This window comes from Phyllobates terribilis, unplaced genomic scaffold (genome assembly GCF_046119375.1).
Source record: "Phyllobates terribilis strain yellow unplaced genomic scaffold, ASM4611937v1 Scaffold_5__5_contigs__length_657084704, whole genome shotgun sequence".
Taxonomy (NCBI): Eukaryota; Metazoa; Chordata; class Amphibia; order Anura; family Dendrobatidae; genus Phyllobates; species Phyllobates terribilis.
This window is the reverse complement of record NW_027362765.1, coordinates 652,728,160-652,747,593: the sequence shown is the minus strand read 5'-3', so window position 1 is coordinate 652,747,593 and position 19,434 is coordinate 652,728,160. Positions and strand designations below refer to the sequence as shown.

The following is a 19,434-nucleotide window of genomic DNA, read 5'->3' as shown; positions in this document are numbered from 1 at the left end:
TTTAATGCCTGCAGACTATAAAAGAGAACCCAACCCAAAAAGTTTGGTTGATTAGTCTGTGGCATTCTGTTAAACTGTTGCTTATGGCGGTCTCTGTGAGCTTCTCAGCGACATTCAGCCAGCCAGGTATCCTGCCTGCAGTAGATGGAATGTGGCAATGGAACGCTGGCTGCGCGTGTCATAATAGGCTCTGAGCCTTTATATACCTGTGCACAGCAGCAGCCACCTTCAGTCTGCTGCTGGACAGCCAGCAGCAGCAGCAGCAGGAGAGGTATGTAATCAGGAGCCCTCCTGCTAAGGGTAGACAGCTGCTCGTTCCACCCCACCCCCCGCCTTAATTGGTTCTCCTCCCTTCCAACGGTGTTGAGGCGGGTGGGAACAGCAGGGGGTGAAGGTGCTGTGTTTAAAGAGGTGGAGTTATGCAGATCTAAAACGCGTGGATTGCAGCAGCAGCAAGCCGAAAAGTGCAGGCATGTAAGGGATCTAGAGGTTGACAACATGTCTTCTTAACGGGAGTCCAGGAGCTCATCTCCACAAATGGACTTTTCAGGATCCTTGGGTGGCTCCGTAGTTTGAAACCAATTCTGGTTATCGCTTCTCGGCCTTTTGGCTAAGATCAAGTGTAGTATTTGTTCTTATCAGTTTAATATCTGATACGTCCCCTATCTGGGGACCATATATTAAATGGATTTTTAGAACAGGGAGATGGAAAAAGAGCTTGCTCTGTCCACTCCACGCATTGACCTGGTATTGCAGTATCTCCAGGACCGGTGCACCCCTTCTTTAATGCAGTTCCTAAAATCAGAAAGAATTGAATTCAATGTTTTTTGTTCATTTTGCTTGTTTGTCGGATTTTGGGATGGACTCTTTGGCTTTGCTTTTCTTCTCCTCATTGGATTTTTCATGTTCAAAGTTGCAGAAGCCAGATTACAAGCTCATTTTGGTTCAACTTCAGCAACTGTGCATTGCATTGCCATGTAATGTGATGCAATGCTATCTTTCTAGCTCTCCCTTTTTACTTCCTTTTGGATAAACAGACATATTAGGCAAGCATTTTGGAGCTTTCACCTAAATAACTACAGGTGGTGAGATAAGCTGCACAATATAATTGACCTTTCAGTATATTGTTGCACACACACCATCTATTTAGCAAATGCCCTTGTTATCAACAGCAGCCTTTTAAACTCACCTGAGCTTACAGGTATGTGCGCTGGTTACTCTGCTGCGCTTAAAATTTCTTTTTTGGTTTGCTACAATGCCTTTTCTGAAACGTTGTCTCCCTCTGCTGGAACACTGACTTCTTTCATTTAATGCCTGCAGACTATAAAAGAGAACCCAACCCAAAAAGTTTGGTTGATTAGTCTGTGGCATTCTGTTAAACTGTTGCTTATGGCGGTCTCTGTGAGCTTCTCAGCGACATTCAGCCAGCCAGGTATCCTGCCTGCAGTAGATGGAATGTGGCAATGGAACGCTGGCTGCGCGTGTCATAATAGGCTCTGAGCCTTTATATACCTGTGCACAGCAGCAGCCACCTTCAGTCTGCTGCTGGACAGCCAGCAGCAGCAGCAGCAGGAGAGGTATGTAATCAGGAGCCCTCCTGCTAAGGGTAGACAGCTGCTCGTTCCACCCCACCCCCCGCCTTAATTGGTTCTCCTCCCTTCCAACGGTGTTGAGGCGGGTGGGAACAGCAGGGGGTGAAGGTGCTGTGTTTAAAGAGGTGGAGTTATGCAGATCTAAAACGCGTGGATTGCAGCAGCAGCAAGCCGAAAAGTGCAGGCATGTAAGGGATCTAGAGGTTGACAACATGTCTTCTTAACGGGAGTCCAGGAGCTCATCTCCACAAATGGACTTTTCAGGATCCTTGGGTGGCTCCGTAGTTTGAAACCAATTCTGGTTATCGCTTCTCGGCCTTTTGGCTACGATCAAGTGCTTTATTGCAGGAGATTGTGGTTGAAGGGCACTCGGGTACCCCTCTCCTTGGCCTGGCAGGATCGTCCACTTTGGTGGACTTAACCTGCTTGCTGCTATTAGGGAGAGGGCTTAGTCCCAGGGTAACGAGTTGCGATCCCCCAGCTTCCAGGTGTTTTTCGCTGCAAGAACACTGGGAGCGCAGATTGCAAGCGGCTGCAATTTCCAACCTTGTTGCGTTTTTCCATGGAGGTTGACCCTAACCTCGTGCCTCTTTATGCGAGGCTAAAAAACTCTATCCGAGTTCACTTCACGGCGGGTGGCTCGGATATGAGAAAATTACGGTATGTAGTCCAGGACGTGCTCAGGAACCTTCTTGGCGTACAAAGGAATGAAATTCTCTCCATCCAGGATTATCCCAGAAGAGGTGACTATGACATCACATTCACCGGAGAAGGTATTTTTAGAGATGTACTAGAAAAGTTAAAAAAAGTTGAAAATAGTCCTGTTTTGAAAGGGATACAAATTGTTGAGCACGTCCTGGATGAGGTAAGACTGGTTATTGTAAAAGTATTTTCGCCCTTTGTTTCTGCTCCAGAAGTAATGTCATTTCTAGCAATTTATTTTAAAAGTGTTAAATGTATTGGGAAGATATTAAACGAATATAACATATGGACATCTAAGTGGAAATTCCTTGTGAAGTGTACAAGAGATCCAAATACACCAGGTGGTATACGGCTCCCCCCTGCCCGTTTCAAAATTGGGCAAACAAATGGGGATTTCTTCTTTTCTGGGATGCCAGTATATTGCAGAAATTGTGGGCGCTATGGTCATTCAAAAGAAAACTGTCATGTATCATGTAGAAATTGTGCTAGTGAAGAACATGAGACAAAAGAATGCCCTAAGGAAAAGAAATGCAGTTTTTGCCAGACTCCAGGTCACTTTTATTTTTCTTGCCCTCACAGATTTCGGGAAGATGAGCAAAAGGGGAAGTCCAAGACGTCCGACCAAGGACCAAAAGATCAGACCACCCCTCAGGAGGAGGAACAACAACCTGGAGCCTCTGGAGACAATAAGGGCGTACCAAATAGTGAAGTGTCTCCAGAGTCTATGACAGGTAAAATACCAAATCCCAAAACCTGGCTGCAGGACCTGCAGGAGTCCAAAAGGAGGGCTGAGAAGGAGCAGAAGGGCACTACTGGTAAGGTCAAAAGGGACCGGCAAAAGGCCGACACAGAAGCCCATGCCCAGTCTGAGTCTCCTAGGGCTGAGGGCGCTGAGTGGATAAAGGTGGGTCCTAAGAAAAAGAAAAAGGGTGGTTCGGAGGAGGCAGCAGGAGGTGAACAGATGGACACTTCTCCAGAAGGGGACGTGGACGCTGGACCCTCAGGGGTTTCGGTCTCCGCTGCTACAGGTGGGGACCGGGATCTTGCTGCCTCTGAAGAGTCAGAGGCTCTGCCTTGTGCGCAACCTCCTCCTATAGGACGACCTTCTACAGGTCAAACAGGGGCGGCGGAACCCCTCGGGGACCCACCTGATGAGGAACTGCATGGCCAGCCAATGGAGACCCAGCGGGTTCTGCCAGCCAGCCCTCCGAGCTATGCCAGTGTAGCGTCGGGTTTATATAAATGTGGTAATCTTTCCTCCTCCACGGAGACTCTCGTGACGATACTATCAGATGAGGAGGGAGGCGCAAGCCCAGTGGTCTGATCAGGTTCATCGGACAGGTAAATCCGTTGCTCTTAGTTACCTAAGTAAAATTTTTACATTTTCTAATGATGGCTGAACTCAAAGGTATTTCCCTCAACGTGAGAGGCATAAAATCTAACACGAGAAGAACTGCTCTTTTTAATTTTTTTACGTGTTTTACTGCATCTGTATTTTTTCTGCAAGAATGTAATATCCCACATGAAATGTCATATCAAAAATATAAAGATGAGTGGAAGTGTGGGCCATCTGTCTGGTCCGGATCGAATGCTGCAGGATCAGCGGGTGTAGCCATACTTTTTAAAGGGAACGTTTTAATTGATTTTATTCAGGAAATTCTACCAGGTCGTATTTTATTAGTGAAAGCTTTTATTGATGGTATTAGATGGCAGTTTTTAAATTTTTATGGATCCCCAGAGAAAAATGAAAGAGCCGAAATGCTTGATCTTTTACCATTATTTATTAATAACTCTGAACCTTTTATCTTAGCAGGGGATTTTAATTGTGTTTTAAAAGGTGAAAACCGGCGCTCCAGCTCTGTAAGCAGGAACTACGATAAAACCTCAGGTATGCTACATGATATAGTCAAAGATGCTAAATTGATAGACATATATAAAGAGTGTCATAGTGACAGCCCAGAGGATGCCGGTTTCACTTGGAGCAATGCTAATTGTAGCTCTAGGATTGATTTTATTTTTGGTTCAGATAAAACAATACCTGCCAAATGTGAAGTTTTAACTAATATATTTTCAGACCATAAACTTTTATCCTTTACCATAAAAGTAAATGACAACAAAAAATGTGGTAAGAAAAGCTGGAAAATGAACGTATCCCTTTTAACCGACCCGCAGATTTTATCAGATTTTATTGAGTTTTATAGGAAATGTAGAAAAGGGAAAAAAACAAATGAGACTATGAGTGTATGGTGGGATAGAATGAAAGTAAAAATAAAAGACTTTTTTATTAAAAAGAGTATATGTAGAGCCAAAGAAAAATATGAAGAATATAGAATTTTAAATACCCGCCTACAAACATTATTTAAGCTCAGAGACAATGGGATAGATGTACAACTTGATATTTCAAACTTAAAGAAGAGATTTCAAAATGGCTAGAACAAAAAGGAAAAGAGATAATTTTTCGTTCTAGAGTACAACATATAGAAGAAAATGAAAAGTGTTCCAGATATTTTTTTAGGAAAAATAAAAAAGAAAAAGTGATAATTGACCATATAGATGGTGAGAATAATATAAAAAATATGCTGGGTAAAGTTGAGTTTTTTTTTTCTAATCTTTTTAATGGAAAAAATATAGATAATAAATTAATGGATGATTCGCTGCAAGGACTAACAGCTGTTTTAGATCCCGCATCCCAAGAGTTTTTATCCCAAGTTTTAACGGAACAAGAAGTGTTAAAAACTATTAAAAGTTTTAAAACTGGAAAGGTCCCTGGTCCTGATGGCATCCCAATAGAATTTTATGTATGTTTTTATGATATTTTAAAAGATGATTTGTTTTATTTGTTTACTGAGGTTTTTAATAATAAGGTTTTATTAAATTCCTGGAAGAAAGGTGAAGTCTCCCTCCTATACAAAAAAGGTGATAAATCAAAATTAGAAAACTGGAGACCAATAACACTTTTAAATTGTGACTATAAAATAATGGCTAAAATTTGTGCAAATCGTCTAAAAGAAGTCATCAGCAAAGTTATTCATTCTAATCAAGTGTGTGGGGTGCCGGGGCGCAGTATATGGGACAATCTGAATTTAGTGAAAGACTGTATTGAGGATGTGAAAGACAGAAAGGGGAAAATGGCGATTTTATCTATTGATTTTGAAAAAGCATTTGACCGTGTCTCACACTTTTATCTTTTTAAAGTTTTAGAGAAAATGGGCATACCAGAAGGGTTTTTACTATCGCTTAAAGCATTTTACAAGGATTGTACAAGTAAGATTTTAGTGAATGGTTTTAAGACACAAGAGGTATTTTTACGGTCAGGGGTGAAACAGGGATGCCCTCTGTCCCTGCTACTGTTTATCTGTCCACTGGAACCAATGTTATGTGCAATACGCCAAAATAAACAGATATGCGGTGTCCCTCTGCCTGGAAGCGGTGGTTTGGAGGCCAAGGTTGTAGGCTACATGGATGACGTGGCGGTCTTGTGTACAGATGCACCATTACTTACGGCCACTCTCCATCAAGTGCAATCCTTTTGTCTAGCTTCTGGTTTTAAAATCAATTTTAATAAGTGTAACATTTTAAGTGTTGGGGGGATGATTTTACGTGATGTACCAATTAATGTCTCCGAATCCATTTCCATTTTAGGTATATCATTCACTGAAAATAATGATGGTTATAATAGTTGGGAAACAGTTACACAGAAAGTAAATACGAAAATATGTATGTGGAACATGAGGAGACTTACAATGGAGGGTAAAGTATTGGTTTTAAAGATGGTGATTTTACCTCTTTTATTGTATCTTAGCATGGTTTTCCCCCCGCCTGTTAATGTTTTAAAAAAGATAACCAAAACCTGTTTTACCTTCTTTTGGAACTCAAAAATGGAAAAGCTGAAAAGAGAAATCGTGATGAAATCAAAAGTAAAAGGTGGTAAAGATTTTCCAGATTTTAATAGGTTTCTTTTAATCCATCTGTTCGTTTACTGTTTTAATGCCCTTTTTAAGAATCACTATTGGTCCTTTTTTATGCGTTTTAATACAGGATTTTTTATGAGAAAGTTTGGATGGTATGAAGTTAATATATCTGTGCCCCATGCTTTTAATTTGTCGACGCATTATGAGATTTTAAGGAAAATAGTGTCCGATTTTAATTTAGGGACTAAGAAAATAGAGGAATTAAGAAAAAGTAAGAAACTAAATAAAGAAATACGTAAAAGTGAGGAAATATGTAATGTTGACAGATATGATGATGACAAATCTATGTCTATCTGGAAAATGATTAACGTTTTTTATCTTTTTAATGAACAGAGAGATCTGGCTTGGAGTTGCATGCACCGCTGTCTTCCTTGCCGGGCATTCCAATACAGAAGAGGATTTGTGAGGTCTGCCATCTGCCCAAGAGCCGGATGCCAAGAAGAGGAAACGGTGGAACATCTATTATGGACATGTAATTTTGCAAAGGATTTCTGGAGAAGACTGCTCCCCCTACTGGAAAGGGTGGCAGACCTCAAGGACTTTACATATAAAACTGTGCTATACGGACTTATGGAATGCCCCACAATGGACCAGTACACAATGGCTTGGAAGACAGTGAACTGCGCCAAGTCATCTCTCTGGAAAGCGCGCAACATTGCTATTTTTAAACAAGATGTTTTATCAGTGAATGATGTTTTAAGTTTATGTTTATGTGAAATGTATACTTATTATTTAATTGACAAAAAGAAGAATGTACATATTTTCAAAAAATGGCTTGTTGACCAATGGAACCTAATTATTTAAAATCTTTGTATTTTTTTGTTTTGTAAATTTCATTTGTCTTTTAACGTTTGGTATTTGTGTAATTATGCTTGTAATTTGTTAAAGTTTTAATAAACGGTTTTATCCCTCTGCAGGGGATAGCCAAATTAAAAAAAAAATCTGTTCTTATCAGTTTAATATCTGATACGTCCCCTATCTGGGGACCATATATTAAATGGATTTTTAGAACAGGGAGATGGAAAAAGAGCTTGCTCTGTCCACTCCACGCATTGACCTGGTATTGCAGTATCTCCAGGACCGGTGCACCCCTTCTTTAATGCAGTTTCTAAAATCAGAAAGAATTGAATTCAATGTTTTTTGTTCATTTTGCTTGTTTGTCGGATTTTGGGATGGACTCTTTGGCTTTGCTTTTCTTCTCCTCATTGGATTTTTCATGTTCAAAGTTGCAGAAGCCAGATTACAAGCTCATTTTGGTTCAACTTCAGCAACTGTGCATTGCATTGCCATGTAATGTGATGCAATGCTATCTTTCTAGCTCTCCCTTTTTACTTCCTTTTGGATAAACAGACATATTAGGCAAGCATTTTGGAGCTTTCACCTAAATAACTACAGGTGGTGAGATAAGCTGCACAATATAATTGACCTTTCAGTATATTGTTGCACACACACCATCTATTTAGCAAATGCCCTTGTTATCAACAGCAGCCTTTTAAACTCACCTGAGCTAACAGGTATGTGCGCTGGTTACTCTGCTGCGCTTAAAATTTCTTTTTTGGTTTGCTACAATGCCTTTTCTGAAACGTTGTCTCCCTCTGCTGGAACACTGACTTCTTTCATTTAATGCCTGCAGACTATAAAAGAGAACCCAACCCAAAAAGTTTGGTTGATTAGTCTGTGGCATTCTGTTAAACTGTTGCTTATGGCGGTCTCTGTGAGCTTCTCAGCGACATTCAGCCAGCCAGGTATCCTGCCTGCAGTAGATGGAATGTGGCAATGGAACGCTGGCTGCGCGTGTCATAATAGGCTCTGAGCCTTTATATACCTGTGCACAGCAGCAGCCACCTTCAGTCTGCTGCTGGACAGCCAGCAGCAGCAGCAGGAGAGGTATGTAATCAGGAGCCCTCCTGCTAAGGGTAGACAGCTGCTCGTTCCACCCCACCCCCCGCCTTAATTGGTTCTCCTCCCTTCCAACGGTGTTGAGGCGGGTGGGAACAGCAGGGGGTGAAGGTGCTGTGTTTAAAGAGGTGGAGTTATGCAGATCTAAAACGCGTGGATTGCAGCAGCAGCAAGCCGAAAAGTGCAGGCATGTAAGGGATCTAGAGGTTGACAACATGTCTTCTTAACGGGAGTCCAGGAGCTCATCTCCACAAATGGACTTTTCAGGATCCTTGGGTGGCTCCGTAGTTTGAAACCAATTCTGGTTATCGCTTCTCGGCCTTTTGGCTAAGATCAAGTGTAGTATCTGTTCTTATCAGTTTAATATCTGATACGTCCCCTATCTGGGGACCATATATTAAATGGATTTTTAGAACAGGGAGATGGAAAAAGAGCTTGCTCTGTCCACTCCACGCATTGACCTGGTATTGCAGTATCTCCAGGACCGGTGCACCCCTTCTTTAATGCAGTTTCTAAAATCAGAAAGAATTGAATTCAATGTTTTTTGTTCATTTTGCTTGTTTGTCGGATTTTGGGATGGACTCTTTGGCTTTGCTTTTCTTCTCCTCATTGGATTTTTCATGTTCAAAGTTGCAGAAGCCAGATTACAAGCTCATTTTGGTTCAACTTCAGCAACTGTGCATTGCATTGCCATGTAATGTGATGCAATGCTATCTTTCTAGCTCTCCCTTTTTACTTCCTTTTGGATAAACAGACATATTAGGCAAGCATTTTGGAGCTTTCACCTAAATAACTACAGGTGGTGAGATAAGCTGCACAATATAATTGACCTTTCAGTATATTGTTGCACACACACCATCTATTTAGCAAATGCCCTTGTTATCAACAGCAGCCTTTTAAACTCACCTGAGCTAACAGGTATGTGCGCTGGTTACTCTGCTGCGCTTAAAATTTCTTTTTTGGTTTGCTACAATGCCTTTTCTGAAACGTTGTCTCCTTCTGCTGGAACACTGACTTCTTTCATTTAATGCCTGCAGACTATAAAAGAGAACCCAACCCAAAAAGTTTGGTTGATTAGTCTGTGGCATTCTGTTAAACTGTTGCTTATGGCGGTCTCTGTGAGCTTCTCAGCGACATTCAGCCAGCCAGGTATCCTGCCTGCAGTAGATGGAATGTGGCAATGGAACGCTGGCTGCGCGTGTCATAATAGGCTCTGAGCCTTTATATACCTGTGCACAGCAGCAGCCACCTTCAGTCTGCTGCTGGACAGCCAGCAGCAGCAGCAGCAGGAGAGGTATGTAATCAGGAGCCCTCCTGCTAAGGGTAGACAGCTGCTCGTTCCACCCCACCCCCCGCCTTAATTGGTTCTCCTCCCTTCCAACGGTGTTGAGGCGGGTGGGAACAGCAGGGGGTGAAGGTGCTGTGTTTAAAGAGGTGGAGTTATGCAGATCTAAAACGCGTGGATTGCAGCAGCAGCAAGCCGAAAAGTGCAGGCATGTAAGGGATCTAGAGGTTGACAACATGTCTTCTTAACGGGAGTCCAGGAGCTCATCTCCACAAATGGACTTTTCAGGATCCTTGGGTGGCTCCGTAGTTTGAAACCAATTCTGGTTATCGCTTCTCGGCCTTTTGGCTAAGATCAAGTGTAGTATCTGTTCTTATCAGTTTAATATCTGATACGTCCCCTATCTGGGGACCATATATTAAATGGATTTTTAGAACAGGGAGATGGAAAAAGAGCTTGCTCTGTCCACTCCACGCATTGACCTGGTATTGCAGTATCTCCAGGACCGGTGCACCCCTTCTTTAATGCAGTTTCTAAAATCAGAAAGAATTGAATTCAATGTTTTTTGTTCATTTTGCTTGTTTGTCGGATTTTGGGATGGACTCTTTGGCTTTGCTTTTCTTCTCCTCATTGGATTTTTCATGTTCAAAGTTGCAGAAGCCAGATTACAAGCTCATTTTGGTTCAACTTCAGCAACTGTGCATTGCATTGCCATGTAATGTGATGCAATGCTATCTTTCTAGCTCTCCCTTTTTACTTCCTTTTGGATAAACAGACATATTAGGCAAGCATTTTGGAGCTTTCACCTAAATAACTACAGGTGGTGAGATAAGCTGCACAATATAATTGACCTTTCAGTATATTGTTGCACACACACCATCTATTTAGCAAATGCCCTTGTTATCAACAACAGCCTTTTAAACTCACCTGAGCTAACAGGTATGTGCGCTGGTTACTCTGCTGCGCTTAAAATTTCTTTTTTGGTTTGCTACAATGCCTTTTCTGAAACGTTGTCTCCTTCTGCTGGAACACTGACTTCTTTCATTTAATGCCTGCAGACTATAAAAGAGAACCCAACCCAAAAAGTTTGGTTGATTAGTCTGTGGCATTCTGTTAAACTGTTGCTTATGGCGGTCTCTGTGAGCTTCTCAGCGACATTCAGCCAGCCAGGTATCCTGCCTGCAGTAGATGGAATGTGGCAATGGAACGCTGGCTGCGCGTGTCATAATAGGCTCTGAGCCTTTATATACCTGTGCACAGCAGCAGCCACCTTCAGTCTGCTGCTGGACAGCCAGCAGCAGCAGCAGCAGGAGAGGTATGTAATCAGGAGCCCTCCTGCTAAGGGTAGACAGCTGCTCGTTCCACCCCACCCCCCGCCTTAATTGGTTCTCCTCCCTTCCAACGGTGTTGAGGCGGGTGGGAACAGCAGGGGGTGAAGGTGCTGTGTTTAAAGAGGTGGAGTTATGCAGATCTAAAACGCGTGGATTGCAGCAGCAGCAAGCCGAAAAGTGCAGGCATGTAAGGGATCTAGAGGTTGACAACATGTCTTCTTAACGGGAGTCCAGGAGCTCATCTCCACAAATGGACTTTTCAGGATCCTTGGGTGGCTCCGTAGTTTGAAACCAATTCTGGTTATCGCTTCTCGGCCTTTTGGCTAAGATCAAGTGTAGTATCTGTTCTTATCAGTTTAATATCTGATACGTCCCCTATCTGGGGACCATATATTAAATGGATTTTTAGAACAGGGAGATGGAAAAAGAGCTTGCTCTGTCCACTCCACGCATTGACCTGGTATTGCAGTATCTCCAGGACCGGTGCACCCCTTCTTTAACCCCTTAATAACATCTGACGTACTAATACGCGTCTGTGCCCTGGGACTTAAGAGCCAGACCCGTATTAGTACGTCATCGCGATCGCGCGCGCACACAGGCTGTGCGGGCGCGATCGCCGCCGGGTGTCAGCTGATTGTCACAGCTGACACCCGGTACTATGTGCAGGGAGCGGTCACGCACCGCTCCCAGCACATTAACCCCCGCGATGCTGCGATCGAAGTCGATCGCGGCATTGCGGGGGCAAGGGGAGGTGATCGGCGATACTCACCTCCTCTTCCGGCTTCCAGCGCAGTCTGCAAAGGCTTCCCGGGTGTTGCCATGACGACCCGATGTCGTCATGACAACATCCGGGTCACCGGAGAGCAGGAAGATTGCTTGGACATGCGCAGTGTATCTCCAAGCAATCTTCACACTGTGCACTTCTGACAGCCTTCATGGCATAGGGATGGTGCTCCATTCCTATGCCATGCAGGCGATCAGAAAAAAAAAAGTGAAAGTCCCAGAGTGGGACAAAGTAATAAAGTGTATAAACTGTGTGAAAGTGGGAAAAAAAAAAAAAAAAATGTGCAAAAATATTATAAAAAAATAAAAAAAATAATACACCAAAAATAAAAATATAATGTACCCATCAATAAATATTATTATAAAAAAAATAAAAAAAAACAATAAAAGTACACATATTTGGTATCGCCACGTCCGGAACAACCTGACCTATAAAACTGTCCCACTAGTTAACCCCTTCAGTGAACACGGTAAAAAAAAAAAAAAAAAAAAACAAGCAAAAAACAATGCTTTATCACCATACCGCCAAACAAAAAGTGGAATAACACGCGATCAAAAAGACGCATATAAATAAAAATGATACCGCTGAAAACGTCATCTCGTCCCGCAAAAAACAAGCCGCCATATAGCTCCATCAGCTGAAAAATAAAAAAGTTATAGCTCTCAGAATAAAGCGATACTAAAAAATATTTTTTTCTATAAAATAGCTTTTATTGTGTATAAGCGCCAAAACATAGAAAAATGATACAAATGTGGTACCGCTGTAAACGTACTGACCCGAAGAGTAAAGCTGCCTCATCAATTTTACCACACGCGGAACAGAATAAAAAAAAAAAAAAAAAAAAAAACAATTCCTGAATTGTTGGTTTTTGTTTATTCTGCCTCCCAAAAATCGGAATAGAAAGCGATCAAAAAATGTCACGTGCCTGAAAATGGCACCAATAACAACGTCAAGTCATCCCGCAAAAAACGAGCCGTCACATGACTGTCTGCCAAAATCTGGAAAAATTATAGCTCTCAAAATATGGCGATGCAAAAACTAGATTTTACAAAAAATGCGTCTTTTAGTGTGTGACAGCTGTCAGTCATAAAAACCCCATATGATTCTGGCATTGCTGTAATCACACCGACCCGAAGAATAAAGTCGTCTAATCACTTATACCGCACAAGGAAAGGCGTCAAAAATAAACTCTTGAGTTAGGATTGGGCTAGGGTTAGGGCTGGGTTTGGGGCTAGGGTTGTGCTGGGGCTAGGGTTGTGCTGGGGCTAGGGTTGTGCTGGGGCTAGGGTTGTGCTGGGGCTAGGGTTGTGCTGGGGCTAGGGTTGTGCTAGGGTTAGGGCTGGGGTTGGGATTTTTTTCAAAAGTAAGAAAAAAAGATGACGATATGGCGACTAGTGTTGAGAGCAAGTGCTCGCTACTTGAGTTTGCATCGGGTGCTCTGGTATGCATTTAGTATCGTGGGTATTTGAGTGACATGCTCGAGTCTCTGCCCCATATGCTTCGCGGCCAAAAAACTTTACGGGGATTGCCTGCCATGCACGAGCGATCCCCGCATGTTTTTTTTTGGGTGTATAATAACCGTGAAACATGCGGAGCAGGGACTCGAGCATGTCACTCGAGCACACGCTGTACATGGTGCATACCTGAGTACCCGATGCAAACTCAAGTAGCGAGCACTTGCGCTCAAGAATAATGACAACTTATTCAATATGATGACCTAATGTAAACAAATAATGTGCCGTACCTCTGGGTTCAAAATGTTCACTATACACCTTAATAAAATCTTTGAGGGGTATAGTTTCCAAAATGGGGACACTTGTGGGGGAGCTCCACTGTTTAGGCACATCACGGGCTCTCCAAACGCGACATGGTGTCCGCTAACAAATTGAATGGAAAATCGGCTCAAATTGTTAGCGGACGCCATGTTGCGTTTGGAGAGCCCCTGTGTGCCCAAACATTGGAGCTCCCCCACAAGTGACCCCATTTTGGAAACTAGACCCCCAAGGCACCTATCTAGATGCATAGTGAGCACTTAGAACACCCAGGTGCTTCACAAATTGATTCGTAAAAATGAAAAAGTGAAAATAAAACACTTTTTCATTTTTATGAATCAATTTGTGAAGCACCTGGGGTTCCAAGTGCTCACTATGAATCTAGATAGGTGCCTTGGGGGTCTGGTTTCCAAAATGGGGTCACTTGTGGGGGAGCTCCAATGTTTGGGCACACAGGGACTCTCTAAATGCAACATGGTATCCGCTAACAAATTGAATGGAAAACCGGCTCAAATTGTTAGCGGACACCACATTGCGTTTGGAGAGCCCCTCTGTGCCCAAACTTTGGAGCTCCCCCACAAGTGACCCCATTTTGGAAACTAGACCCCCCAAGGCACCTTTCTAGATGCATAGTGAGCACTTGGAACCCCCAGGTGCTTCACAAATTGATTCGTAAAAATGAAAAAGTGAAAAAAAAAACACTTTTTCATTTTTATGAATCAATTTGTGAAGCACCTGGGGTTCCAAGTGCTCACTATGAATCTAGATAGGTGCCTTGGGGGGTCTAGTTTCCAAAATGGGGTCACTTGTGGGGGAGCTCCAAAGTTTGGGCACAGAGGGGCTCTCCAAACGCAATGTGGCGTCCGCTAACAATTTGAGCCGATTTTCCATTCAATTTGTTAGCGGATACCATGTTGCATTTAGAGAGTCCCTGTGTGCCCAAACATTGGAGCTCCCCCACAAGTGACCCCATTTTGGAAACTAGACCCCCCAAGGCACCTATCTAGATGCATAGTGAGCACTTGGAACCCCTAGGTGCTTCACAAATTGATTCGTAAAAATGAAAAAGTGTTTTTTTTTTCACTTTTTCATTATTACGAATCAATTTGTGAAGCACCTGGGGGTTCCAAGTGCTCACTATGCATCTAGAAAGGTGCCTTGGGGGGTCTAGTTTCCAAAATGGGGTCACTTGTGGGGGAGCTCCAATGTTTGGGCACACAGCAGCTCTCCAAACGCAACATGGTGTCGCTAACAATTTGAGCCAATTTTGCGTTAAATTTGTTAGCGGACACCATGTTGCATTTAGAGAGCCGCTGTGTGCCCAAATATTGGAGCTCCCCCACAAGTGACCCCATTTTGGAAACTAGACCACCCAAGGCACCTATCTAGATGCATAGTGAGCACTTGGAACCCTCAGGTGCTTCACAAATTGATTCATACAAATGAAAAAGTGTTTTTTTTTTCACTTTTTCATTGTTACGAATCAATTTGTGAAGCACCTGGGGGTTCCAAGTGCTCACTATGCATCTAGATAGGTGCCTTGGGGGGTCTAGTTTCCAAAATGGGGTCACTTGTGGGGGAGCTCCAATGTTTGGGCACACAGGGACTCTCTAAATGCAACATGGTGTCCTCTAACAAATTTAACGGAAAATCGGCTCAAATTGTTAGCGACACCATGTTGCGTTTGGAGAGCCGCTGTGTGCCCAAACATTGGAGCTCCCCCACAAGTGACCCCATTTTGGAAACTAGACCCCCCAAGGCACCTATCTAGATGCATTGTGAGCACTTGGAACCCTCAGGTGCTTCACAAATTGATTCATAAAAATGAAAAAGTGTTTTTTTTTTTCACTTTTTCATTGTTACGAATCAATTTGTGAAGCACCTGGGGGTTCCAAGTGCTCACTATGCATCTAGAAAGGTGCCTTGGGGGGTCTAGTTTCCAAAATGGGGTCACTTGTGGGGGAGCTCCAAAGTTTGGGCACACAGCGGCTCTCCAAACGCAACATGGTGTCCGCTAATTATGCAAGCAAATTTTACAATCAAAAAGTCAAATGGCGCTCCTTCCCTTCCGAGCCCTGCCGTGCGCCCAAACAGTATTTTTTCCCCAAATATTGGGTATCTGCGTGCCCAGGGGAAATTGCACAACAAATTTTGGGGTCCATTTTTTCTTGTTACCCCTGTGAAAATAAAAAAAATTGGGTCTAAAGTAACATTTTTGTGAAAAAAGTTAAATGTTCATTTTTTTCTTCCACATTCAAAAAATTCCTGTGAAGCACCTGAAGGGTTAATAAAGTTCTTGAATGTGGTTTTGAGCACCTTGAGGGGTGCAGTTTTTAGAATGGTGTCACTTTTGGGTATTTTCTGTCATAAAGACCTCTCAAAGTGACTTCAAATGTGATGTGGTCCCTAAAAAAATGGTTTTGTAAATTTTGTTGGAAAAATGAGAAATCGCTGGTCAACTTTTAACCCTTATAGCTCCCTAACAAAAAAAAATTTTGGTTCCAAAATTGTGCTGATGTAAAGTAGACATGTGGGAAATGTTATTTATTAAGTATTTTGTGTGACATATCGCTCTGATTTCAGGGCTTAAAAATTCAAATTTTGAAAATTGCAAAATTTTCAAAATTTTCGCCAAATTTCTGTTTTTTTCACAAATAAACGCAAGTGATATCGAATAAATTTTTCCACAATCATGAAGTACAATATGTCACGAAAAAACAATATCAGAATCAGGGGGATCCGTTGAAGCGTTCCAGAGTAATTACCTCATAAAGTGACAGTGGTCAGAATTGTAAAAATTGGCCCGGTCATTAACGTGCAAACCACCCGCGGGGCTTAAGGGGTTAATGCAGTTTCTAAAATCAGAAAGAATTGAATTCAATGTTTTTTGTTCATTTTGCTTGTTTGTCGGATTTTGGGATGGACTCTTTGGCTTTGCTTTTCTTCTCCTCATTGGATTTTTCATGTTCAAAGTTGCAGAAGCCAGATTACAAGCTCATTTTGGTTCAACTTCAGCAACTGTGCATTGCATTGCCATGTAATGTGATGCAATGCTATCTTTCTAGCTCTCCCTTTTTACTTCCTTTTGGATAAACAGACATATTAGGCAAGCATTTTGGAGCTTTCACCTAAATAACTACAGGTGGTGAGATAAGCTGCACAATATAATTGACCTTTCAGTATATTGTTGCACACACACCATCTATTTAGCAAATGCCCTTGTTATCAACAGCAGCCTTTTAAACTCACCTGAGCTAACAGGTATGTGCGCTGGTTACTCTGCTGCGCTTAAAATTTCTTTTTTGGTTTGCTACAATGCCTTTTCTGAAACGTTGTCTCCTTCTGCTGGAACACTGACTTCTTTCATTTAATGCCTGCAGACTATAAAAGAGAACCCAACCCAAAAAGTTTGGTTGATTAGTCTGTGGCATTCTGTTAAACTGTTGCTTATGGCGGTCTCTGTGAGCTTCTCAGCGAAATTCAGCCAGCCAGGTATCCTGCCTGCAGTAGATGGAATGTGGCAATGGAACGCTGGCTGCGCGTGTCATAATAGGCTCTGAGCCTTTATATACCTGTGCACAGCAGCAGCCACCTTCAGTCTGCTGCTGGACAGCCAGCAGCAGCAGCAGCAGGAGAGGTATGTAATCAGGAGCCCTCCTGCTAAGGGTAGACAGCTGCTCGTTCCACCCCACCCCCCGCCTTAATTGGTTCTCCTCCCTTCCAACGGTGTTGAGGCGGGTGGGAACAGCAGGGGGTGAAGGTGCTGTGTTTAAAGAGGTGGAGTTATGCAGATCTAAAACGCGTGGATTGCAGCAGCAGCAAGCCGAAAAGTGCAGGCATGTAAGGGATCTAGAGGTTGACAACATGTCTTCTTAACGGGAGTCCAGGAGCTCATCTCCACAAATGGACTTTTCAGGATCCTTGGGTGGCTCCGTAGTTTGAAACCAATTCTGGTTATCGCTTCTCGGCCTTTTGGCTAAGATCAAGTGTAGTATCTGTTCTTATCAGTTTAATATCTGATACGTCCCCTATCTGGGGACCATATATTAAATGGATTTTTAGAACAGGGAGATGGAAAAAGAGCTTGCTCTGTCCACTCCACGCATTGACCTGGTATTGCAGTATCTCCAGGACCGGTGCACCCCTTCTTTAATGCAGTTTCTAAAATCAGAAAGAATTGAATTCAATGTTTTTTGTTCATTTTGCTTGTTTGTCGGATTTTGGGATGGACTCTTTGGCTTTGCTTTTCTTCTCCTCATTGGATTTTTCATGTTCAAAGTTGCAGAAGCCAGATTACAAGCTCATTTTGGTTCAACTTCAGCAACTGTGCATTGCATTGCCATGTAATGTGATGCAATGCTATCTTTCTAGCTCTCCCTTTTTACTTCCTTTTGGATAAACAGACATATTAGGCAAGCATTTTGGAGCTTTCACCTAAATAACTACAGGTGGTGAGATAAGCTGCACAATATAATTGACCTTTCAGTATATTGTTGCACACACACCATCTATTTAGCAAATGCCCTTGTTATCAACAGCAGCCTTTTAAACTCACCTGAGCTAACAGGTATGTGCGCTGGTTACTCTGCTGCGCTTAAAATTTCTTTTTTGGTTTGCTACAATGCCTTTTCTGAAACGTTGTCTCCTTCTGCTGGAACACTGACTTCTTTCATTTAATGCCTGCAGACTATAAAAGAGAACCCAACCCAAAAAGTTTGGTTGATTAGTCTGTGGCATTCTGTTAAACTGTTGCTTATGGCGGTCTCTGTGAGCTTCTCAGCGACATTCAGCCAGCCAGGTATCCTGCCTGCAGTAGATGGAATGTGGCAATGGAACGCTGGCTGCGCGTGTCATAATAGGCTCTGAGCCTTTATATACCTGTGCACAGCAGCAGCCACCTTCAGTCTGCTGCTGGACAGCCAGCAGCAGCAGCAGGAGAGGTATGTAATCAGGAGCCCTCCTGCTAAGGGTAGACAGCTGCTCGTTCCACCCCACCCCCCGCCTTAATTGGTTCTCCTCCCTTCCAACGGTGTTGAGGCGGGTGGGAACAGCAGGGGGTGAAGGTGCTGTGTTTAAAGAGGTGGAGTTATGCAGATCTAAAACGCGTGGATTGCAGCAGCAGCAAGCCGAAAAGTGCAGGCATGTAAGGGATCTAGAGGTTGACAACATGTCTTCTTAACGGGAGTCCAGGAGCTCATCTCCACAAATGGACTTTTCAGGATCCTTGGGTGGCTCCGTAGTTTGAAACCAATTCTGGTTATCGCTTCTCGGCCTTTTGGCTAAGATCAAGTGTAGTATCTGTTCTTATCAGTTTAATATCTGATACGTCCCCTATCTGGGGACCATATATTAAATGGATTTTTAGAACAGGGAGATGGAAAAAGAGCTTGCTCTGTCCACTCCACGCATTGACCTGGTATTGCAGTATCTCCAGGACCGGTGCACCCCTTCTTTAATGCAGTTTCTAAAATCAGAAAGAATTGAATTCAATGTTTTTTGTTCATTTTGCTTGTTTGTCGGATTTTGGGATGGACTCTTTGGCTTTGCTTTTCTTCTCCTCATTGGATTTTTCATGTTCAAAGTTGCAGAAGCCAGATTACAAGCTCATTTTGGTTCAACTTCAGCAACTGTGCATTGCATTGCCATGTAATGTGATGCAATGCTATCTTTCTAGCTCTCCCTTTTTACTTCCTTTTGGATAAACAGACATATTAGGCAAGCATTTTGGAGCTTTCACCTAAATAACTACAGGTGGTGAGATAAGCTGCACAATATAATTGACCTTTCAGTATATTGTTGCACACACACCATCTATTTAGCAAATGCCCTTGTTATCAACAGAAGCCTTTTAAACTCACCTGAGCTAACAGGTATGTGCGCTGGTTACTCTGCTGCGCTTAAAATTTCTTTTTTGGTTTGCTACAATGCCTTTTCTGAAACGTTGTCTCCTTCTGCTGGAACACTGACTTCTTTCATTTAATGCCTGCAGACTATAAAAGAGAACCCAACCCAAAAAGTTTGGTTGATTAGTCTGTGGCATTCTGTTAAACTGTTGCTTATGGCGGTCTCTGTGAGCTTCTCAGCGACATTCAGCCAGC

General features: G+C 42.8%; 7 non-coding genes across 7 annotated transcripts; all 7 read left to right on the top strand.

Moving 5' to 3' along the window:
- The first annotated feature begins 590 nt into the window (after positions 1-590).
- LOC141149788 (U2 spliceosomal RNA) lies at positions 591-781 on the top strand. Its single transcript, XR_012246073.1, has one exon. It is a non-coding gene; the product is annotated as a U2 spliceosomal RNA (small nuclear RNA).
- A 6,389-nt stretch (positions 782-7,170) lies between these two features.
- LOC141150369 (U2 spliceosomal RNA) lies at positions 7,171-7,359 on the top strand. The gene has a single exon (XR_012246587.1). It is a non-coding gene; the product is annotated as a U2 spliceosomal RNA (small nuclear RNA).
- Positions 7,360-8,471: 1,112 nt separating this feature from the next.
- LOC141274858 (U2 spliceosomal RNA) lies at positions 8,472-8,662 on the top strand. The gene has a single exon (XR_012323120.1). It is a non-coding gene; the product is annotated as a U2 spliceosomal RNA (small nuclear RNA).
- A 1,115-nt stretch (positions 8,663-9,777) lies between these two features.
- On the top strand, positions 9,778-9,968 carry LOC141274857 (U2 spliceosomal RNA). Its single transcript, XR_012323119.1, has one exon. It is a non-coding gene; the product is annotated as a U2 spliceosomal RNA (small nuclear RNA).
- A 1,115-nt stretch (positions 9,969-11,083) lies between these two features.
- Positions 11,084-11,274, top strand: LOC141274856 (U2 spliceosomal RNA). The gene has a single exon (XR_012323118.1). It is a non-coding gene; the product is annotated as a U2 spliceosomal RNA (small nuclear RNA).
- Positions 11,275-17,292: 6,018 nt separating this feature from the next.
- Positions 17,293-17,483, top strand: LOC141274855 (U2 spliceosomal RNA). The gene has a single exon (XR_012323117.1). It is a non-coding gene; the product is annotated as a U2 spliceosomal RNA (small nuclear RNA).
- Positions 17,484-18,595: 1,112 nt separating this feature from the next.
- On the top strand, positions 18,596-18,786 carry LOC141274854 (U2 spliceosomal RNA). The gene has a single exon (XR_012323116.1). It is a non-coding gene; the product is annotated as a U2 spliceosomal RNA (small nuclear RNA).
- The last annotated feature ends 648 nt before the right edge of the window (positions 18,787-19,434 follow it).